At 39.6% G+C, this 25,241-nt stretch overlaps 1 protein-coding gene across 1 annotated transcript in view; it reads left to right on the forward strand.

Annotated features, from left to right (window-relative positions):
- The window catches only part of PLEKHG1 (pleckstrin homology and RhoGEF domain containing G1), a 219,418-nt gene that overhangs the window by 47,576 nt on the left and 146,601 nt on the right, over positions 1-25,241 (forward strand). The window contains exon 2 of the mRNA XM_081829382.1: positions 6,311-6,368. The gene's annotated coding sequence lies outside the window, so the exon portion shown is untranslated. The remainder of the gene's footprint in view (positions 1-6,310; positions 6,369-25,241) is intronic.

The raw sequence follows: 25,241 nt of genomic DNA on the forward strand, positions 1-25,241 counted from the left end.
TCTAGAACCCTCAGTTTGTTTTTGAGAGTCCATCGTCTCTCATGGTTCGTCTCCCTCTCCGATTTCCCCCCCTTCATTCTTCCCCTCCTGCTATCTTTATTTGTATTATTTGTTTATTTATTATTATTTATATGTATTATTTGTTTCAGAGGTACAGATCTGTGATTCAACAGTCTTGCACAATGCACAGCGCTCACCTAGAACCTTCATTTTGACAAATTTTTCCTGATGTATCTGTTAAAATGCCACTGAAAATAATTCAACTTACTCAAATTGCTTGATGTGTATAGTTCTTTCAAGAACACATCCATTTTGTTATAGGAGAAGATTTTCTTGGAGACACTGTCCTTTACTCACTTCATAGCCCCACACCTGGCATACATTAGGTGCTCACTACATAATTTAATCAAATTGTAGGTAAGAGTGGTATATTGACTGATAAGGAAACCAACAAATATTAGCTATTGAAAGATTTTTACCTCTTTTCCATAGTCTCCACTTCCAAATTCTAGGGTTTGGGTTTTTTTTAAGTGGTTGAGACCCACTGTATTTCTTTCAAAGAAAGAAATGACCAATTAGACATGTCAAATTAGAAATAAAGATTGACTTGATTCAGGGGTACAGGCCTGTGATTGAGCTTGCAAGGAAAGGACAGAATGTCTGTCTTTGGAGGTCTCTTTGAGAATAGAAATGTATGTTTGTACATAATAGATCCTAAATACTTGATGAATGAATGAATAAAAACCAAGTCTCAGTATTTAAATAATTACCTGCATGAATGAAAAATTGTTTAACATTCTTATTCTGAAATGTTTGATCATTTTAATTCTCCCCATTCCCTTCCCACCTTGGTCAACCAGTTTCTATTGTGAATTTTATTGCTAGTGGGTTTTCTTGCTTATGTCTGTACAATTATGTGTACATATAGCATCTCAGAACCAAAACTTGGCTCTATGAAAGGACAAATACAATAAATACTACTTTTCTGTATATTGTCAAATATAACATTTAAAAGGTGTCTTCACCAGTGATAAGAAAAATAAGGTTCCTAGAAATATATCTAATGAGAGATCTGTGAGACCTTTGTGTAAAAAAATGGAATAACTTTAACTTTATTGAAAGATATATTTAAAAGATCTAAACAAATGGGGGGGTGGGTAAAAGATGTCAATTCCCCCAAATACAGGTCCAGTACAATCCCAGTCAAAATCCAACAAGTTTTTGGTGGAACTTGGGTTGATTCTAAAATTTATATAGAACAAAGATCCAGACATAGCCAAAAAAATCCTGAAGAAAAATCAGGTAGAAGAATTTAGAGATGTTATTTCTATTGTTATAATGCCACAGTATTTTAGAAGTGATTTTGGGAATAGAGGTAAACAATTAGACCCGTAAAACAGTAGTTCTGAAACAGGCCCTTGTTTATATAGAAACCTAATATGTGACAGAGCTGGACTTGAAATTAGTGGAAAGAATAAATTAATAAAGGGGCGCCTGGGTGGCGCAGTCGTTAAATGTCTGCCTTCGGCTCAGGTCATGGTCCCAGGGTCCTGGGATCGAGCCCCACATCCGGCACCTGGCTCGGCAGGAAGCCTGCTTCTCCCTCTCCCACTCCCCCTGCTTGTGTTCCCTCTCTCACTGTGTCTCTCTCTGTCAAATAAATAAAATCTTTAAAAAATAAAAATAAATAAAAATTTAAAAAAAGAATAAATTAATAAATGATACTGGGGTAATAGGTTATCCTTATGGAAAAAAAAGAAAATAGATCCCTGCCTCACAGCATGAATAGTAATTTCAAATGGATCAAGGACTTAAATGTGAAATACACAATTTTAAAGTTTTGTTGAAAATGTGATAAAATAGCTTCATATCCTTGGGGTAGCTAAATAAGAAACAAAAATCATTACATCAAAAAGAGATATATATTAGAGCATCATATTTAAGAACTTCTGTTTGTCAAGAGAGAGACTGAAGATAAACCATAATCCAAAACAGGCATATGAATTTTTATATTGGGGAATATATAAAAAGCTCCAACAAATTCATTAGAAAAAGATAATTCTATAGTAAAATGGGCAAAATGCATGAACAGGTTTTTCACAGTGAAGGGAAGATGAATGGCCAACATATATATGAAAATGTGTTTAATGTCATTAGTAATTGGGAAAATACAATTTTAAACCACAATAATACCATTTCCTACCCAGAATAGCTATAATTAAAATATTTTAGTATCAGATGTTGGCCATAATATGGAGCAAAGTGAACTCTCATATACTGTGGGCAGAGTGTAAATTGGTACAATTACTCTGGGGGAAAAAATTTTGGCGTTACCCAACAATGTTCTTGTGTATAATGAATATCCCAGCAGTTCCAATTCAGATAAATACAAGGTAGAACATGAAATCAAGGACCATGTACAACATTGCTTGTAATAGGGAGGAAAATGGAAATAGTCTAAAAGTCCAACAGTAAAGCATATGGTCTGCTTGGGCCATGTCCTATTCATGAACCAGTCACAGTAATCAGGGGGGTGAAACATGATGAATAGCTTAGCCTGATTAATGTCATTCAGAGCGCAGGAGCTGGGAGGAGGGTAAAGGAGAGGAAATGTTAATGTGGTTGCTACAAGGAGGGTAGATAGATGTTGGGCTTCTGAAACCCTCAGATGATATCATTCCGCCCACTTTCAGCAACCAATTTAAGAAGGTTTGAATTACACTAGCTGTTGTTACCTGCTTATGGTCTATGAAGGATAGGAAGTAGCTCAAAGCAGAGCAGGTAGAAGCTAGAAGAGGGTTTTATGTTGCACGGACCTAGAATCACAGGTTACCTCACCTTCTCAAATCAGAATGGACAGATGTGGAGTGGCACTCCAAGGAGGTAGGTCTGGGGCAGATGCAGAACTCTAGTCCAAATGCAGGGATCCCTTTGGATTTACATGATCTAATTGCATATCGCCTCAGAAATACTTTGTTTTTGTCCATTTGACCATTTGTGTTACTGATTTAAAGAATGCTTTCTAAGAAGAGGGAGGGGGGCAAAAAAGGAATACTTTCTGGATACTTATGGGAGGAACTTTGGGAGATTTGCCCTTTGTTGGCATTATTAGTATTAACTACATTATGGTCTGCACTGGTCTAAAGTCTTATGATTACTGGTAGCCCCTTATGTGTATCTCTACCCTAATTTTGTTTCTTCTGTGAAGTTCATGTGTTTCACCGAAGAAATAAAGATAAGAAATTTTGTGCTTACGTACAGATCTCTGGAGCTCCTGTATTTCAAATAGTTGACATTTTAGGAGAAATGTTTATGCTTTGGGTCTTTGCAAAGTCATTATCATGAGTACAAGTGTTTTATCGCACATGACTTTAAATTGTGCCTTGTTTAAGCCACGCTAACTCAGACCATTAAAAGCTGTTTTACTAGTCACTGGGTATTACGGTTCTGCAAAGCTAACAGGCCTTTTATTGTGTCCTCCATATAAAGAGCGAAGTTGGTCCCTTTTGTGTATAATTTTTGTTCACATTCATTCTGATTAACTAGAATTGATCATGTAGTTGTTGTCAGGGCATTTAACATTTAGTCTCCTCACTCTGTTTAATACTAAAGGTAAACTTATTTTAGACACTGTGGCTAAAAGGACATGGTGACATATTTTGGACTTCTCCTTTTTATAAGACCAATCCTGACATTTTATTTATTTTCATTCTCAAACTCACATTACTTGTATTTTGCCTATGTAACTTATTTTAAACATCACCTTGCATGTATTCCAGAAGTTTAGCATTGTTCTTTGGCCAAAAGCAATAAAATGTGACCTGTTTTAGCATGATTCAGTGACGTGCAATAAGCATTTTCTTTTCACAAATTTTCATCAATGACTATTTATAACCCTTCCTCAACCTTTAAAAGTGTAATGATGTGTTTTAGGGGCTTTTTTAAAAATATCAAATTCTATTTGTTTCTAATGCCCTGAGTGGGTTTTGCACTTAAGGCCGGATAATCAAATATTCGTAATGTGTTTTTTTCTAGAAATCCCATCTTGAATTTATAGAATAGCCTCTGAGGTCCTCAAGTATTCACCTATAAATAAGCATCTCTGATTGTAAAAGTCTCTTGCTGTTCTCATATTCTCAGACAGGCAGTTCACCATCTCAGACTCAAACTATAAATACATTGGTTTACCTCATATTGAATTTCCTGGCCAAGTACTGCTTTTTTTTCCTTTTCTAAAAAAGCATATTTGTGCTTTTTATCATTTCTCACAAGGAAACCATTATCATAAAGATTTCCTTAAATATGCTCTATGTAGATTCTTTAAGCATCATTTTTCTGAATCTGATCTATTTTCCGACTGTCTCCATTTTCATTTGTTTGTGACTGGTCATTGCTGCAAATGAACAACAACAACAATAAAAAAAAAAAAAACATTGCTTTTTTTTTTTTAATCTATTTTCAGACTGTCTCCATTTTCATTTATTTGTGACTGGTCATTGCTGCAAATGAACAACAACAACAACAACAACAAAACCATTGCTTTTTATGTACTGTGTTTCAAATAATCTTATGGCACCTTCTCTTTTTCCGCTAGGCTTTTTTTAGATGTATCTTTTGACTTTTCTGGGTATTCAACCTTGTCACCTGCTGATGGTGGTAATTTGGCCTGTTCACTTCCTTTCATTTTGCACCGTGAGCATATTTTATGATGGACTTTTTCATAAAAATGTTGTCTGTTGTTTTTAGATTTTTTAAAAAGATTTCTTTATTTCAGAGAGAGAGAGAGCATGCACATGCGAGGGTGGAGGGACAGAGGGAGAGAGAATCTCAAGCCCTGCATCAGGCTCCCTGCTCAGCAGGAAGCCTGCTTCTCCCTCTCCCCCACTTGCGTTCTCTCTCTCGCTGTGTCTCTCTCTAACAAATAAATAAATAACGGGCGCCTGGGCGGCTCAGTCGTTAAGCGTCTGCCTTCAGCTCAGGTCATGATCCCGGGGTCCTGGGATCGAGCCCCGCATCCGGCTCCCTGCTCAGCGGGAAGCCTGCTTCTCCCTCTCCCACTCCCCCTGCTTGTGCTCCCTCTCTCGCTGTGTGTCTCTGTCAAGTAAGTAAATAAAATCTTAAAAAAATAAATAAATAAATAACGTCTTTAAAATGAATGAATGAATATATAAATAAATAATTTTTCAAAACTTTTGAAAATTTTCACTCTATTTGGACTATTCTTAGAATAATTAGCATACCTTACTCCTTTTTTACCTGCTTTTAATACTTACCACTAGTGCTACTTTTTCACTCCTAACTTTTTATTTTGATTCATCCCTCAATCAACTGGAATATTTTTAAGTTTTTATCATGAAGATATCCATATGATAAATTTCTAAGCACATTTGGTTTTTCCTTTAAAACTCTACAAACATAGAAATGTCTGTGGTTCCTTCTTTTTAAAAATAGTGACCAGGAAAAAAACCACCCCAAATTTTATCAGGTGTAAACCTCACCCCTGTAGACTTCCACCCCCACCCCAACTACTTTGCAAAGATAGAAAGGGGGACAAATTATGGGATACAGCCCTGGAGAGGAATCAGGGATAGAATGGCCATGACCTTAGAAAGTTGCACATCCAATGGACGACTTGGGCTTCAGGGATAGGGATAGTGTGGTTGAGACTGAGTATCACCCACTCTCCTCCTGCTTCATCTCTTCTCCAGAAAGGAGAAATTCTTCCCGGCTTCTGGGAGGTCATTGAACTTAGTTTTTGTTTTGTTTTTTGTTTTTGTTTTTGAGAGAGAGAGAGCAAGAGAGTGCAAGCAGTGGGGGGAGGGGCAAAGGGAGAGAGAGAGAGAATCCCAAGCATGCTTCATGCTCAGTGTGGAGCCCAACACAGTGCTCAATCCCATGACCCTGAAACCATGACCTGAGCCTAAATCAAGAGTTGGACGCTCAACTGACTGAGCCACCCAGGCACCCCGTGGTCACTGAACTTAGTTTTTAGTGCTAGTGGAAGTTCACCTTTTTTTAAACTTTGTGTGGATTTCAAGGGAAAGGGAAAATCAAGGATTGAACATCAGTAACTTTCCTAATACCACATCCTGCCAGTTTTTGTTTTTTAATTAAATTGTTATGATTATTATTATAGGTCTATTACAGACCAGTAGAATAGGTGTGGCATTTTCCTCAGAAAATGCTGGCCTTTTTGCAGCCAGTGTTCCTTCTGTCACTTAGAATTAGCCCTGATATATCATCCATGTTCCACTGAAGTAATTCCAGAAAAGTAATAAGAAGCAAGTTAATTTTTGTGTTTCCACTACAGGTGAAGACAGACATTGGGAGTCTTGAGTGCAGCCACTGGAAAGGCTTCAACTGTAAAAGTGAGCTGTTTTCTTTTTTTGTCACTTGAATATGAAACATGTTAAGAGATTAATATATTGATAATTTAGGTTTGCTAGGTATTTTTATATAAGTACACTGCAGGCAAAACTTTTCTTGCTTTTAACTATTTTGTGGGCCAGAATAACATATATGGTAACCACAGGATGAAATATAAAAGAAAATGCATACCTCGAATATATATATAGAGAGAGAGAGAGAGAGAGAGAATAAAAATGAAGTCAGGAAGAGTAAGCCACAGTGTGACCCGATTTGGAGTCATTTCTTCCCATTGGCCTTCAGCTATTAATGAGTTGGTCTTTTAGGTAATATTTTAAATGCTTTTTATCAGCTAGAAAAGTTCTTCTTGTCCTTTTAACTTCTAGTTTTTCTTCAAGATTTAAAGTCTCAATCTAATTTTGTGGTGGTGGTATTTGAAAAACCACAATGAATGATAAAAGGCAAAGGAAGGAAGGGACATGCTTTTTTTTTTTTTTTTTTAAGGTTGAGGCAATTATTTTGCTTTGCTTCTTTCCTAAGTACTTGATCATTCTCTGACCACATAAGCTATAGTCAAGACATGGAATGTTGAGCTGATGTTGCTCGATGATGTATCAAATGCTTACTAGAACCATAGGAATAGGTGAAGAAACCCAGTCTGCTAAGCATAGAATTATCACTTTTTACTCATAAGTTTATACTTTAAATTTTATACCAGGCCTTTTTTTTTAACCAAATAATAAAACAAATCAAAAAGACCCCACAAAATTAAAAGCATAAGTACAGCAGTGGGTTAGAGTTTTATTGCCTTTAACTAGCAAAATAATAATGCTTTATTGGAATCATAAATATTTGATACACTGCATTATTCTTCTTGAAGTACTCAAAGTTATTACAAGGACAAATGGTATTTTAATGGAGTAAAGATGACTTTGCTGTGTCAGAGTTCAGAATTCATCAATGTTTTGTTAACTGGTAAAAACAATGGTTTTCTTGCAGTAGATCTTCATTGCTGGCAATAAAGTTCCAGAAATTCTTTTGCCTAACTTACAGTAGAATGCTGTGTAGCTGAAAAATCAAGAGCCTAGGGGCACCTGGGTAGCTCAGTAGGTTAATCATCCGACTCTTGACTTCAACCCAGGTCTTGATCTCAGGGTTGTGAGTTCAAGCCCTTTGTTGGGCTCCACACTGGGCGTGGAACCTACCTAAAAAAAAATCAGCAGTCTGTGGTCCAGAGCTGACTTACTCATTAGGCACAGTGCCCAGAATCCATGCTATTTTTAAAGACCCATGAAAATGTTTTCATTTTAATTTCTTTTGAAAGCAGGGGACAAGTGAATATGATAACAAATATATGATAATGAAGCCCAGCCTGGATGATGTTTTTCTTTATAACAATGCAGTCATAAAATAGAATTTTTGGTCCTTTTTATGGAGGAAGGGCCCAGAGTGCCCACAAAAGTCTGAGTCACAGCCAGGCACCCTCTACATATGTGAGATTCAGTCATTTAAATGCTTTTTTTCTTTCTTTTTTGGAAGAGAATTATTAATTTTTAGAAATGATAGTCTTCTCTGTGAATGAGTCCATGGACTTGTCTGTTTATCAGAGAGAGAGACACCATTCTAGCTACAAAGAAAGAAGTGACATGTTGTTAGGTTGAGTAGCTGTGATTATTTGCACTGTTTTTCTAGATTAAAATAAATAATTTTTCCCTTGAGAGTTCCACTGATATTCTGTTTACTTTGTAATATGATATGGAAAAATAAGGGAAGGGAAAGCAAAACTTGACTCAGGATTCTTTGGTCCATTTCGGACAAGTGTTTTTGCCTGGGGGGGTGGTGTTCGTGAGAACAGTGGCTCGCCTCACCTCCTTGCTGCTGTGGGAGTCTAGAATTTTAGTTCTTCCCTAGTTGCTGATCTCTATTACTGAGTATACAACATTTCAATTACCGTGATCTGGTTTTGTTTGCGTCTGAAGCCACGATCTGGTTTTGAAGAAAATATTTTTGTTAGTCTTCAACTGTACTGACTATATAAATTGTGTCCAGAATATCTTCTGAAAAGTCACTTGTTGATTTAAAGTGTGTTGCATGTCTGAAGAACTTTTTTCAAAATAGGTACTCACTCAAAGATAAGCTCCCTGAGAGCTAGGATCTTTGTCTGTTTTGCTCATTGCTATATATTCTAGAAAAAGCCAGACATGAGAGGAGCTCAAATATTTGCTCAAAGAATGAATGAGCTAATGTCCTCCTTTAGAAAAGCCATGTTGTACCTCAGAAGTATTCTGAAATTGCTTTGGGTGTATAAGTGAGCTGCTAACCCTCTACTCCTCAGACTAGCAAGTGTCTGGGCATGTACACAAAAATGTACCTAGCACGTTAATATAAACTTGTAATCTACCAGACTGTTACCGCTAACTGTAGGTAAGAGCTTTCCTCTCTAGATTAACAAACCAGTATATGCACTGGACACCACTTAATCACATTAAGCTAGGCAAGCAAGAGAATTCTAGAGAAAGGTGCCCCTCTCGCCAGCTATTGAAAACATAAGTCTAGGATTATAAACAGAAGGAATCAACTGACTTTAACTAATAGTACTTGGTTAGATGGTCCTAGATTACTGAAAAATCAAAGGAGTATAGTTCTATTACGCATTATTTTTCTGTTGATGTGACATGAGTGTGTGTGAGAGAGATTCAGCTTCAAGACTACATTTTAGGGGCGCCTGGGTGGCTCAGTCGTTAAGCGTCTGCCTTCGGCTCAGGTCATGATCCCAGGGTCCTGGGATCGAGCCCCTGCATCAGGCTCCCTGCTCCACGGGGAACCTGCTTCTCCCTCTCCCACTTCCCCTGCTTGTGTTTCTCTCTCTCTCTGTCAAATAAATAAAATCTTTAAAAAAAAAAAAAAAAGACTACATTTTAAAGTCACCCCCGCCCCCAATATATGCATATATACACACCCACATGTACGTAACTTTTTTCTGAATAAACTTGCCTCTGCGTTTCATTCTCCGCGCCTTCTTGCCCAAGGCTTCACCTGCCCCCTGATAAAAGTGTGTGGGGCAGAGCTGCTGTGCGGAGTGCACACTCTAGAGCTGCCCGAATAGCAGAAAGATGCCAACTGAATGTTCCAAGGCATGCGCCAGGCGCTGGGGTACTCCAGTGCCCTGATCTTTCCTGTCCTTGCGAGCAGTTGCCAAGCCCCTTACACTGTCGAGTGGGGACACAGGACAGTGGCGTGCTTTCTGATGGAGACACCAAGGACTAGACATGGTAGATCTCCCCTGCCAGATTTGCCATTACCCAGCACTGCTGTGCAGGTGCCTTCAGGACCTGCAATATGGTTGTGCTCTTCCCTGGTGGGTGAGGAGCTCTGCCGTCCGGCGTCTCCATCAGAGCCTTCTTCCTCCCCTTCCGTGAGCAGTTGCGGGAGGCACACACATTGAGCCCAGGTCGGTAGCTGCTTCTGTGGTACCTCAAAAGTCTCTCGTTTTGGAGCTGAAGGCTTTGTGGGATTGAGATTTTGGGGCTTACTACCCCTAGGACTTACAAACGGTACAATGCAGGCATGCTCGGGGAGGGATCGGCTCTGCATAGCCCTTCCATGTCCTGCCTGGGTCCTTGCCGCTGTGTTCCCAAAGCCCAGTAAGTGTCTTACTCGGGGCTGATAGCTTTGTCGGAAGGCAGCTGATAGAAGGCTCATCAGTGGCTGCAGCATAAATGATTCACATTGTGAATATAGACCTTGCTGTCTTGAGCTAGACGCTGCTAATAATATAACCACGCAGCACAGCTCTTAGCACAGTGCTAGAGGACAGGGACTTAATGCAGTATGGAATCTTTAAAAAGTCATTGAGATGCTCTCCTTCCGTGTCTTCCATTGCAAAACCCCCTGAATCGGTGTCATGGAAATGATTTTTAATGCATAATTGAAGATTAAAGGTGTATAACTAAATATAGTGATTACAAAAATATAGCACAAAATTACAGCACTCAGAAAGATGTGCCGATTTGACTCTGCGCACATAGTGGGCATCTCTCCCCCATTAAAAAAATATCTTCTTTTGAGGAATTCTTGAGATTGCTTGCATTACAGTGTGAATGTGCTTCACACTGCCAAACTGCACACTTAAAAATGGTCAAGGTGGGAAATTGGATGTTATGTGTATTCTACCACAATCAAAAATTTAAAAATATTTTTAAAAAATATCTCCAGAAGTTTGTGTAGCTTAAGCTGGTGTAGACATTAGACACCCTTTTAGGGGTGAGGGGAGGGTGGAGGAAGAGGACTTTCTCATTGTAGATCTTTCATTAGAGATAGTAAAAGGTGAGAGAGGGGCCCCAACCATTCTGGAGAAAAAAAAGGATATTCATTTAAAAAAAAAAAAAAAAGTACTTGTTTTCTCATGAAAGGATGACCTTTGGAATGAGGAACTAGTTCCTGTTTCTGGCATTGGGCATTAGGGGATTCTCAGGACAGTATGACCTTGATTTTGTAGAATTATGGGAATAGGTTCCTGTCAAAAACTAGGAGGGGTGGGAGGGCTTCATGGTCAAGTGTGTTCGGGATTTAAGCAACGTTTATGAGTTCCTTTTTCTGCAGAGCCTTTACCAGGCTGCTCTGAATCGTCTGTCTTCAACGGGGAGGTGCTACAGGCAGGCTTTGTCAAGCTTACTGAAGCGTGGAATTCTCCCCACATTCCGCACCTGGCCTTATGGCTTTTTAATCTATTAATTGTGTTGTTCTGTGGAAGGTAGTTTGGTAAATACAGATGTAAGGTTGAGTATGGGAACACAAACACAGAAATCGGTTGTAGAGAGAAATGTAGATGTGGGACGCCTGATGGCTCAGTCGGTTAAGCGGCTGCCTTCGGCTCAGGTCATGATCCCAGGGGCCTGGGATCGAGCCCCGCATCGGGCTCCCTGCTCGGCAGGGAGTCTGCTTCTCCCTCTGCTTGTGCTTTCTTTCTCTCTCTCTCTGACAAATAAATAATTAAAATCTTAGTAAAAAAAAGAAATATAGATGAACTGAAGCCGTAATTGTGACCTGTCCCTGTGGGAGGAGCTAAGAGAGCCGACATTTCTGGAATGCAAAGCCCTGTTCCACAGCTCTGTACTACTCCGTCTGTGTACCCGGTAACGGAGCCAGGCCTCTGGTGTGCTCATTAGGGATCCCTCACCTTTTGCTCTCCCCTCAGAGTGGCCTGAAGGTCCCATGCATAAAACATGTGGGGCATCTTGAGGCATTTTGCTAAGGCCCTGGCCCAAGGTTCAGCAAAGATGACATTCAGTCATCTGAAATTCTAATGTGGAAGAAAGTTTCCTTAGATCTTTCACTATTAAACTACCGCCAGTCTAATAACATTTGATAGATCCTGATGGCCTCCTTATGTAACACATTATTGGAAGTAGCATAAAATGACTTAGCCGAAGTTGTGAGTGACACTGCATTGCTGAAAGTGACCTGTGTCAGGGTGATCGTTTCATAAATGAGCACCTACTTTGTATGAAGCGCTAAGTATAAGGCACTGAGCGTTGTGAGGGGTGCCAAGGCAAGAAGACAAGGCTTCTGCCCTTGGAGAAGTTATAAAGTGAGGCAGAGAAGGTAAGACACATCTAACAAATAACATTTCTGTGAAGCAAGCGTGTGAGAAAAAGTGGTATCAGAAATGTATTACACCAGAGAGGTTAGAAATGTGATCCGAAGAGATGTACTTCCCCTATAAATAATTCACTTGTGTATGTTCTGTGCCTTTGAAGGTGATGCTTATTTTTTGTCGGTTGGGTATGAAGTTATTAATTAAAACAAAATTGTTTTAATTGTTATTCAGATCATCAATATCCTCACTTAACTTTTTTCCTCCTGGACCTGTCATTTTCCGAGAGAGCTGTTTAGAGCTCTCACTGTGTGAGGGGGTTGTCGTTTTTTCCTTTTCATTCGATCAGTTTTTCCTTTATATGTTTCAAAGCTCTGCTTTTGATATATTAAGGTTCCTAAGTTATTTACTTGTTATATAGTTAGGTGCAAGTCATTGTTGTATTTTAGAAAGCAGATAGACTATCAGATCCCCATGAAGTATGGGGTCACAGAGGATTATGGGAGGTTTCATGTTCTTAACATCTGCAGTTGATGGTGAACCTCAGCTGGGCTTGCCCGGGGACCATCTAATAGGCATGAAAAAGCTGTCACATAAAATGTCAAAAGAACCAGATGCGCTCAGGGGTGCCAGATCTGCTTTCAGCAGCTGTAGATAATAAATCCAGTGTCTGGAACAGACAACTAGTTTTCATGTTTGAGAACCTTGTAGAAGCACTGGGCCGGATTCAGCAAGCGTAGGAAGTCAGTACAACAGAATTATCCACTATGGCTGGCAGAAATCAAGGCCCATGGTCGTGGGGACTGCATAATGCGGCTAACATCACCTCCACCACTGCCTCGGCCCCTTTCTTCCGGGCTCATTCCAGACCCCAGCCATCTCTACTGCAGTTGCCTTTTCCAAGATACATGCCCTTTTGGAAATGTATGTGGTCTTTTTTGTTGTTATTTTTTTAACATATAATGTATTATTTGTTTCAGGGGTACAAGTCTGTGATTCATCAGTCTTACACAATTCACAGCGCTCACCATAGCACATACCCTCCCCAATGCCCATCACCCAGCCACCCCATCCCTCCCACCCCCCTCCACTCCAGCAACCCTCAGTTTGTTTCCTGAGATTAAGAGTCTCTTATGGTTTGTCCCCCTCTCTGGTTTCGCCTTGTTTCATTTTTCCCTCCCTTCCCCTATGATCCTCTGTCTTGTTTCTCAAATTCCTCATATCAGTGAGATCATATGAAACTTGCATTTCTCTGATTGACTTATTTCACTTAGCATAATACCCTCTAGTTCCATCCACGTCGTTGCAAATGGCAATATTTTGGCTTTTGATGGCTGCATAATATTCCATTGTATATATATGCCATATCTTCTTTATCCATTCATCTGTCGATGGACATCTTAGCTCTTTACATAGTTTGGCTATTGTGGACATTGCTGCTATAAACATTGGGGTGCACGTGCCCCTTCGGATCACTACATTTGTATCTTTGGGGTAAATACCCAGTAGTGCAATTGCTGGGTCATAGGGTAGCTCTATTTTCAACTTTTTGAGGAACCTCCATACTGTTTTCCAGAGTGGCTGCACCAGCTTGCATTCCCACCAAAAGTGTAGGAGGTTTCTCCTTTTTCCGCATCCTTGCCAACATGTGTTGTTTCTGGACTTGTTAATTTTAGCCATTCTGACTGGTGTGAGGTGGTATCTCATTGAGGTTTTTATTTGTATGGAAATGTGTGTTTTATTGCCTTTCCCCGCCAGGGCTTTTCTACGCCGTCCAGAAAGCCTGCTCTGGAGGAAGATTACATTCGTGATAAAGACTTTTGAAAGTGAAGTTGGGTATTAAAATAGTCATTGTGTTTTAAAATTGAAAGACACGCAGTTGCAAGTGATCTTAAGTCCTGCATTAAGTATTTTCTTTTAATATTCTTTGTCTTAAAAAAAAAAAGTGGGGTCTGGTTTCCTAAAATGTTGTAACTTCATATATGTTCCTTTGATTTCTAAAGCATGGTCATTCAAAGAAAAACAGAGTTGAGCAAGTTCACAGGTCTGCAGAAATGGAATATTAGAGCAACCAGGCTCTTAGGCAAATGACCGCCAAGTCCTATTTCCCGGTTTCCCTGTTCTTCCTAAGCCCTCTGCCTTAGTTCTAACTCTTCTTTGGGTGTTTTCAACTGGGGATCTCCCAGTCACCTTCCTAAAACTAACTCTTAACTCCTATTTGGGGAAATAAAGATGTTTTTGTGCAGGCTTTTCATTTTAAATGCATGTTCGGTGCTTCTTTCCCTCCTTCTCCCCACTCCCCACTCCAAGCTCCTATATCTTTTGTCACCATATCTCACTAAATTTACCTCACCATCTATTTCATCCTTTCTTTTCCATTTCCACAGCCTTCATAAAGGAAAAAACCGAACACTTGAGCATTTACCACCCGCCACACACTGCAGGTGACCCTTGAACAACACAGGTTTGAACAACACAGGTTTGAACCGCACGGGTCCACTCACACGCGGAATTTTTTTCAATAAGTACTGTACGGCACTGTAAATGTATTTGCCTTATGATTGTCTTAATAAGATTTTCTTTCCTCTAACTTACTCTATTGTAAGAATAGGGTGCCTTTTTGGCTCCTTCAGTGTCTCATGCACCCTGTAATCCATGCCCCCATGATTCGACTGCATTAAGGAGTCTGAAGAAGACTTTATTGTACAAATACAGTATATAATACATGTACAAAATATGTGTTAATCGACTGTCTATGTTATCCGTAAGGCTTCTGGGCAACAATAGGCCATTGATAGTTAAGTTTTGGGGGTAGTCAAAAGTTATAAGCTGGGGGGTGGGGTCGGTGCCCTTAACACCCACATCATTCAAGGGTCAACTGCATATACTTTTTCTTAATTCTTTTAGCCTTGTGCAAGTTATTATCATGAATCGGACTTCACATGTTAGGAGACTGAAGTGCTCAGTAATTTAAGTCATTGCCCAAAGTCACAAAATTAGTAATTTTTGAAACAAGACAAGTTATAAATACCCAGGTACAAGTCCAAGTCCAGTATCTTTGCTGCTGTGAAATGTGAAATGCCACCCACAGCCCAAGCATGCCATGTGACTCTGTGTTGCTACATCGGGGCAGAATTACCAGATTCTCTTTCTCTCTCATTTTTCTGAACTTGTGAACCTCCTATTCCTTCTGCCTACCAGCCTGATCCACCCAACATGCTGGGTTAATTATGTCAGATGTCTGGTCTAAAATTCACAATGACATGTTGCTTGCTCTGTAAGATCTGATCTTTTTTTGTTTTTTCTTCTATCTTTAAGCCACCTGTTTATAAAAACGTATTTTGTACCACCCAGAACTCTCTCTGCTCCTGGGAGTTGCTCTGCAAGAAACACAGTGGGCTCTGGGGTCAGCAGGACCTGGGGGTGTGTCTCTGCTCACCTCCTGCCTTGGACCTTGAGCAAGTATTTTGCCATCCTTATCTGTAAAATCATGGCAATAAATTCACTTCAGTTTCATTGTGAGTCTAGAGAGTGCATGTTCAATGCCAACTGTAGTGAGAGCCTGGCCCTTGGCAGGTTCTCAAATAGATCTGGAAGGTAGTAGCAGTAATACTATTATCTGAACCTTATCTATCCTTTTAAACTCAGTTCAAATTCCTCCTCCTTTTTAAATTACTCTGACCTGATTTTATCTTTCCTCTCCTCAAAGCTACTATATATATCAGTTAGACTCTGAACAGTGCATTTAGTAATTTTAATTATGTGACACTGCTTTGTGATCTTAAAAATCCGTCTTGAAACGCCTTCTCAGGCATTTAATTCCTGCTCTAATGGACTGAGGTAATTCAAAGGCAGATCTAGGTCTTAACGCGTAGTACGCAGCCTGGTTCCTGACATGTAACTATTCACAAACTTTTTTGATTCAAAATTAAGAAATTTCACATACATTCATAAGAAATCAATGAGCTGGGTTAGTTTTAAATACAGAGATATTTAAGACCAGGTAGATGCCTCTATTTTACATGATGAACTTAAATTTCTTTGTCCATAGTTCTGAATGTGAAGACAATTGCAGAGTAAATTTTAAAACTCCAATACATTTTACTATCCAATATTTCTGATAAAACTGTCTTTTAAACCCTTAAAACCTGGATGTATGTGTGGTCATTTGTGTTTCTTGGAATGATTCCAAATTAGAAAATATTCTAGTCTTCCCCATAACTGTTATTTTCCAGGCTTAATCTTTTTTTTTTTTTCCTTAGGCAGAACTCCACCTTTCTTCTTTGCCTCTTGAGTCCAGATCACTTCTTCTCCCCTCCCCCAACCAAATTTTCCCTGGGAAAAGTCTAGTGAGAAGGACCATGCTGTTCTTTATGCCTGAGGAAGAGTCTTAGAGATGAAAATCTGGTGGCACTTTTAAACTGAAGGGACAGCTTGGTTAATTATGGGCTTTTTAGCTTCATTGAATCACCTTTAATTCAGAGCAGGTTTTTACAACTCCATACTTTATCATTTTAACTGGAGGATTGGGGGCCCCTCTCTAGACAACACAAGGATTGGTGAAAGAAAAATCATTTTAAACAAGTTGCAGACAAGATGTGTGTTCCATCTTAACGTCCCATTTCAGTGCGCTTGCACAAAGATGATTTCCAAACAAAATATATATTACTAATTTGGGCGATCTTTTGCCTACATAGGAAAAGTTATTTGTTGGAATATTTATTTAAGGATGGGGCACCTGGATGGCTCATTCGGTTGAGTGGCCAACTCTTGGTTTCGGCTCAGGTCCTGGGATAGAGCCCTGAGTCAGGCTCCATGCTCAGCATAAAGTCTGCTTGAGATTCTTTCTCCCTCTCCTTGCCTCTACCCCTGCTCCCGCTCGCTCACTCTCTCTCTCTGAAATAAATAAATAAAATCTTAAAAAAAAAAAAAGTCTCCTTGGTCTGCCAGGTCTGAAGTTGTAAAATTGAACTGTGTGAAATCCTTTGGAAAAGCCCTCCCCAGGGAAATTGCCTTCTGCCTTCTTGGGGGTCGGGGTGGGGGGTGAAGAGTTGGAAACCACTCCCCCAGCTGTGGAGATGTGTCATCTCATCAGATGCCGAGCTCGGTGAGTGATTCCTTTCGTCTGTGCCCTCAATCTCAATGTCTGCCTGTGAGGCGATGCTGATAAAGCTGCAGAAGGAACTCAGGCACAGGCCGGCTCGCCTGCACCACTCTCTGGGTCTAGCAAGATCCCCCTCTTGGCAAAATGCCCTTTCCAAAAAACCTTTCAAAATTTCCGAAGAACAGTTGAACATTTGAGACTAGGATTCTGTAGGGAAAGACTGGGAACCAGTAAGGATTCAGGCAATAAAACTATGTATATACACAGCATATGTTATGTGCAAGTCTTCAGTTTAAGCCAGAGTTGGTTTCCAAAAGTTCATTTGAAAAATATTTTGGAGTTTATTTTTTCCTCATTAGACGTAAACCTATGCATGGGAAGTCCTCAAGCAAACAGAGCCTCGTTAACCCATACAGTTCCTGAGAGGCAGTTAGGGCCATTTGGAGGGCCAGTTCCTGTTACCTATATTCTTCCCCACCGTTCCTGCAGACAATTGAAAGTCCGGTTTGTGTAAACAAACCACATCTCCTAGAGAACTTCTCACCTAGAGGATGTGGCATCCACATTTTGTATTAGGTCACGTATCTTGATACTGGAGTTTAGAGTAGACATATGGGCTATAAAACTGTAGTAATACAGACATGAGTAATCGTGTTTAAGAATGAATCAGGAGAGCTTCAGTAACACATCAGAGCAATAACAGGACACATTCCGATTATATAGCACTTTAAAGTTTTATGCATTTGCATTTTATCCCAGTTTTAATTTTGAAACTCTAAGACCCAGGCGTTCTCTTATCTTGTAGCAAGGGCTTAGGTGGAATGTGTTGGAATGAGCAACAACACAGGGCCTTGTATGCTGACAGGAGAATGAAGAGATGGTGAGGGTGGTGCCTATTTGAGCCTCATGGGGGTACTGTACATATCATGGAAGAAGAAAGGAGAAACATACCTATCATGACAGTACATTCTAGGGTGAGGATTTGCTAGTTATGGGTGATGCGAGGTTGAAGGAGAGAAGAAGAGAGAAGATAAGGAGATCTTTGCTTTTCCCTCCTCCTTTCAACTCCTCGTCTTCCCACTGAGGGTTACCCCCTGGCCTCCTAGACATGTTCTTTCATAAAGACACTGAGAACCTAGAGTCGGATCCCACATTGAGGATTATTGTGTGTCAAAAAGCTTTTATATGGCTTTTTATATGGCTGGAAACCATATATTCCATTAGAACCTGGAACACATTTTCCTGTAGAAATAAACAACCGTTTACCAGGAGTCTTTTGGAACGTACTCCATTTTTAAATTTGTTCTGCCTATACATGTGCAGTTGAGGGAGCCTGAGAACAGAACAGAATAGTAAAGCACTGGATTCTTACGGGAGATGGAGGGCTTCTCTCCTTTGGAACTCAATGAACTGGTCTACCACTTGGTACAGCTCGAGACCAGTCTCAGCTATGTATTTCTTAGGCACAAAATACAATTTCAAAGTTTTCCATGTGATTTTTTTTATGAACATGAGCTCTCCTATCTGAGAAACTTTAAACACTTATGAGATGATTATGATGCTCATGGGGTCACTTATGAGTACAAAAAACAGATGGTAAGAAGGTTCGTTGACATGACCAGCTGACCTGCTGTGAGATATTGAACACATTAATTTATTTTTCTTCCTCCATGATCGTTCTTCTAACCATCTTGAAAGGCAGCCAAGAAAACTTTTTCTTCTAATTATTTCCAACCACTTCTCGGCAGTTCATTCAGACTTAACGATTAAACAAATCTTCTCTGCTTTGGGAGCACCAATTTAAACATCAAATGTTTGTTTTATAGTGCAGAGAGAGGATTAATTCTCTCTCCTGCCACCAGATTTTAGCCTGAAATGCAAGTTATTTACTGTTGCTCACTCTTGTATACTGAGCAGTTGTTGAGTAAATGGGTTAAATAATATGGTATCTTGATTCAGGAAAATGTGTTTCCCAAGTGAGCCATTTAGAGAAAATGATGACCATTATGTATTTTAGATTTATAGCAAATTGAAGACTTACCTCCTCAAGAATTTTTATTTTAGCAGATCAGTTGTATGTTCTGGAAGAAAATACGAGAGATATGTAAGGCACTTTCTTTCCTAACATTCAAAGCACATTCACATTTATTACATCTGCTGTCTCCCACTATCCCCAAGGTTTCATACTTTCCCTGGTTTACTAGTTTCATTATTTTTTCCCCCCATTGGTGTTTCACTTGATGAGATAGAACATTTTCACCTATGATAAAGACTCTAATTCAAATGTGCTGAAACAAAAAGAAATTACTAAACTACTCTTGAGGGAGGATGTCCTTTAACATTCATTGACTCGGTGACTTAGGAACATCACTGATCGTGCAGTTTCTCTTCATCTTTCTGCTCTGCCATCTTTCTTGGCTTCTTTCTCTGGCAGATTCCCCTAAATGATCACAAAATGGCTGCTAAACACAAATGGATTAGCAGAGTCCCTTGTCCATCTGCACGAGGAGAAAGATAGGAGTCTCTCCCTAGCCATGGAATACGAGTCCCTTCTTCCAATGTGATGAAGGCTCTTACATCACAGAGAGGAATAACTGTACTACGAATGCCATGAACTGATTGGCTTAGATTAATCGGGACCCCCCAGTACAGTTGGGGATGGGATCCGCTGCTGCACCTACCATATGACTCTGAGTAGAAAAGATGAAGAGGCAGACACTGCAACAAGACAAGGGGTTGCTGGGAAGGGAGAAGCAGAGAGTAGATGTTGGGTAAGCAACCTATGTGCACATGAAAGTATGGCTGTTGTACTTAATTTTTGCACTCTTATTTTCTAAGTAAAACTTTGTTCTGAGTATAATCTGTCAACCCCTGGCTCTTATCCCTTTGCAGATGGTCCATTCTTCTATAAAGTTATTTCTTGGCACCTTGGGGAAAGGGGAACATGTCTCCTGTTATGAACAACTGTTGTAGTGGTGTCCTCATCTTCCGGTCTTAAGTTGCTGAGGTCTCCATGCCTGGAAGGTGCCCACAGTCCAGCCGACCACACTGTCCAGAATGGCTCATGCACAGAGCCCACCGTGGGCCACCTGGCGCTTTGTTTTTTGGAGCATGTGGCCAGAGTCATACTATATTCTCTGCAGAATTGGAGATGTTTTCTGTGTCTCCTGGAGTTTTAAGTGAAAATTATTCTGTTAGAAAATACTGTCTGCTCTCCATTGCTCTACCTTTAGGACTCAGATGTAAACCATAGGGCCTGTGGGGCCTGAGGACAGGAGACCAATAACTGAACTGCTGAGAGTGGTTTCTAGGCTTCTGCCTTGGACAGCTGGGTGAAACTAGGTTGCAAACCAGAGGGCAGGTTCCCTGTGCTATTCAGTGCCAAGGTTAACTAGACCAATGTAGGCAATTTCATTACCTATTTATCCCTTAGAATGTTATGTCCATGGGAAAATGTGTTTCAGAGTCCAGACTTTAAGTCTGGGCTCAGAATGATTTAGAACACAATCTGTTTGTAGGTTGCAAGTTACTTAAATAAACTGCAGTCCTTTGTGCCTCTGTCACTGGGGGACAAAATTCCTTGTTGTCCTCCTTTTCCAACAACATTAAGTCATTGGAAGGGAAAGTTGTAGGGGGAAAAAATGGAACTTTTTTCTGCCTGTGTCAAGGCTTTAATGATTTGATTTAATAATTAATGTCAAGGCTAGGCATGGGGCATTCTTCCTGCTGGATCATGTTTCTCAATTCCTTAAAGACACCAGCACAGACCACTAGGGAAAGGCTGTTGTTTCTCTCAGCTATAAAACAGATGGTAAAACCCCCAGCTACTTCTGGCACTCTTTTCTTCATTCCTTAAGGTTTGTGGATCCAGGAAAGTTGGTGAAGATAGTGTGGGGAGCTGCTGGGGATGGGATCCGCTGCTGCACCTACACCATATGCCTCTGAGTAGAAGAGATGAAGAGGCAGACACTGCAACAAGACAAGGGGTTGCTGGGAAGGGAGAAGCGGAGAGTAGATGTTGGAAGCAACCTACATGCACACGAAAGTGTGGCTGTTGTACTTAATTTTTGCACTCTTATTTTCTAAGTAATGTCCAGAGCCCCACTCTGGAACTCAGGTCCAATTAAGACCAAAGAAATTCATAATCTATAAACTCGGCCTCAGTGGGCCTGTCTGCTGTAATGGGGCCTTGCTTCCGCCTCTTAAGTGGAAATGGTGATCTGACAGCTGATCTGATGTTTCCTTCCCTTCTTTCCACATTGGCAATGGCCTTGTTTGAGCAAGAATTCCTCATTTAAAGCAATAACAACAAAACAACAAAACATGGAACAGAGATGTATGACTTTTTTTCTGAGTCTTCCTTCACCCTGGCAGTACTCTGGGTAAAAGAGGCAAGTTATATAAATATAGTGTGGACAAAATGTGTTAAAAGGGTCAGATGCTCCATTTTCTGCAGTTGGGTGGAGTTGTGGTTGTGTGAAGTAAGCCAATATATTCAGATTGGAATGTTGCCCAGAGAAGAGAGTTTAGGAACAGGGTAGACTTGGCCTTCCTCTCAACAAGCTGAGGTCACCACTATCTACCACTGTCTCCCCCTTCAAGGGTTTCTGTGGTCTGGCCCTGTCCAGCCATATCTCCGATTACTTTCCCAACCCAGATCCCTGTGCTAACTTGAGTCTGTTTGTCATCTTGCCCCATTCATGAAACATCTCTCTTCTCTGCTTGGGGCAGAATTCTACCTTCCAGATAACCAATGAGTCTAGTGTGTCTCTACCACACCACTCTGTGCTCACTTCAGCTGTACTAGGTATTAATTTTAGACACCAAAAGACCTAGTCCTAAATATCTCATGTTACTTATGAGAAAATTGAGGCCCAGAAAGAGTTGGTGATGCCACCAAATAGACACAGAAAGTATGCATCAGAGAGTGAACTGGAATCAAGATATCCTGTCTTCTAGCTTAGCACAGTTGCCATCAGACCAAATGCAGATTCTTTATTTTCTTCACAAAGGATGTGTGTGTGTGTGTGTGTTGTATATTTATTTATACGTATACACACATACACATATATTCATACATATTTAAAGTAATGAGCAATAAGAAAGGTGGATTTTTAAAAATTGGTTTGCTAAATTAGCCTGGAGCTGGGAATGCCAACCATTTAAATCTCACAATGTGAAAATTGGGCCCATTTAAACATATATTAAGGCTGAGTTTGTATCCCCTTGGGTTACCTAACGACTAAGATTTCAAGTTTCTCATATCCCTAATTTTTTGATCACTAGCCTTTTAAAATATTGTATTGCTGCAGACATAACTTCTTAAAAGAATTTCCACACATGACCTCACGGACACTCAGTCTCTGAGGAAGACTGCTTGCTTCTACTATCCGTTCAGTTGAGTCCTGTGTTTTTAGCAAACCTACAAGAGACGGCATTATGTTGTCTTAATACACTAAAATGGGGTTTGTGCAGAATGGGATTCTGTTTGTTACACATAATCTAACATTATAAAGTATCTTGGAAAAGAGTAATTTGAAGCACAGAATCCAGTGACAACCTCCAATAATAAAATTTTCCTTGTTCATAGCAGTCTAGTTTTTCGTATTTGCAACAGATGTGTCTAAGCAATATGCTTCACTAATTCAAGCAGAAATATTTTCCTGCCTTCTAATTACTGAATATCACATGGTTTTTCTTATAAGAAAAAGCAGCCTCTATTCTGCTTAGGAACTTTTAGAGAAACTGAATTCAGAAGTACAGAAATTAATGGAGCAGTGAAAAACAGCATTGGCCCTCCCATAGAACCAATGGTGATATTAAATCCAGCAATAACGAGGAAAAATACTATCTTATTGTTGTTGAGTGCTACTTGTTAAAGATTTCTCAATCAGTCAGCAGGTATAAAAGGTTTCAAGACCTCTTGTCTATTGGTGAGATGTGTGTCTAAAGAGACATAAAGAGCAGAGGTATTTGAAAAATGACTTATATACAGAAGTGGCTAAAATGCCTGTATACAAATAGGTCTTTCCAGGAATATAAAAGTGAAGATTGATTCTAAAAGTCTACTTGCTGTTTGTTTTTTTAAGCTGGTTTCTGTTGGGTGTGAGAGCTTGTCTGTGAACTAGAAGCTTCTTGGGCCCACGCATTGCTGTGTCCTTGTGTCAACACATGGCCTGAATGAGGACCTTGCCGCCCTCTGTACCAGCCAATAAAAGACATAAAGCACTGGCTGTCCTATCGTAACTTTCCTAAAACCATAACAAAAAAAATACCACGGAAGCATGAAACAATCAGAATACCTTCTAAACAAAGTGCAAAATGATTGGGTTCTTTATGGCTCCCTCAAATATTTTTCAACCTCTCTGTAGCCAAGTCCCAAAGAAAGAATTATGGTTTTCTTTGAAAGCCAACAGTTCCTTTGTAAATTTCTGGATTTGGGATGATATTTTGAGTCCTATAATAAAATTTAATGGTCCATTTGAGAAATTGTACCCTTATTGAGCACAGTTTCTATTATTGGGTTATTTGAGGCAATTCTTGAGTACTAAACTCTTCTTTGATCTGTTAGGACTCAGTGGTTTCCATGGAGTCTTGCTGGCTCATGACCAAGGGAGAGCTCAGTGTTCCAGTCAGCTGGGGGTCAGTGTTCCTAATCATCCCTGACCTGAAATACTCACACAAAAGACTTTAAAATCAGAATGTTTTATATGGGATCATGAAAATAAGTTGATTATTTGGGGGGGGGAGGAAGAGTACAGAAAAGGTTTAAAAACTTGTGTTTCTATCATTTAGTAAAATTTTGATTTGTTTCTGGAAAAATACTCTTCTGATGATACAAAATACATGGTTTTTCCAGTCCTCCTACTTTGTACAAAGTAATACAAAACAGAATGTCTTAATTCGACCTTAAATATAAATGAGAGCTAAATTATTGTGACTGATATTTTTCATACATCTGGCAGTAATCTTTTTATTTTATGGCAGTGACGACTCAAAGCAATTGCTAATCCTAATTTATTTTTAAACATTTTAACTTAAGCTTTCTTCTCAGGGCTTCTTTGTTTCTCCCCCACCTAGTTCTTGAGGGCGGCTAAAATAAGATCACTGTAAACACCGACATTCATTTTTTTAACTCAAACATTTGCACAGCTACACTGTGGATTCAGGAGAGACAAAAGGGGATCCATGGCTTAGATGTAGCCCTCAAATAGAGGGAGCAAAAGCCTTCAAGGCTCCTGATTGTAGAGAGCTGGGATGTATCTTTATTGCACAGAATGAATAGGAGCAACGAGAGGACAGGGATTGAAGAGGCTTCTGAGGTGGGATTTGAGCTTTTACAGAGGTTCTCTGACCTAGTTTGATGCCTGACACCCTTGCAGTTACTTCTGCTTCAACCCATAAGGCTATAATATAAGGGGAGAATTAACCCTTTAGTAAACATACAAGATTATGAGATGCTCTTTGGGGTAAACTTTTACCTCAATTACTTTCAATGCTATATTTGTTGTCAAAGCTGCTTGAATTATTGAGGTCCTTTGGCAGAATTCTGTGAAGCAATTGATCCTGTAAAGAACAATCCTGTACAGAATTGTAAAGACTGATTCTTAAGCTCAACCAAGTTCTTACCAAAGGTGTTCTTCATGTTGACATTGCACTTGCCCAGATTTTGACCTTAAAATGTATCTCTAATTTCCTTTTGAAACCATTCCTGGGATTACTGAGGGATTTTTGTATTTAAGGAAAGCAGTGGCTTTATTAATTTTTATCCCTGCTCCCTCAATGAAATGGACATTTATTTTTCTTCATAAGCCCCATGGATCTTGATGGAGATTTCAAGAAAAATAATCAAGAAAAAAATTTTATACAGTATTTTCATTTGTGCTTATGTTTTCAAAGTAAATAAACAATGAGGAATCAATGTTCAAAAATCAGTCATGGTAGGGGGTGTTTTTCTAATAAAAAATTGACTTAAGTAAATTCTCTTTTCATAGCCTCTCACTGACTTTAATTTCATTGACTTTATAAGGAATATGATCCATTTAATCATATTTTTAAAGACATGTATAAGATAAATGTTGGGTTTGTAACAAAGAATAAACCTAGGAGCAAAGCATAGAGCTGGAAGAATAATCCAAAATGTAAACATTGAGGAACTGAACAAAGCCACCACCT

The sequence above is a fragment of the Leptonychotes weddellii genome, chromosome 8 (genome assembly GCF_054177405.1).
Source record: "Leptonychotes weddellii isolate Sample4059 chromosome 8, ASM5417740v2, whole genome shotgun sequence".
NCBI classification, from domain to species: Eukaryota; Metazoa; Chordata; class Mammalia; order Carnivora; family Phocidae; genus Leptonychotes; species Leptonychotes weddellii.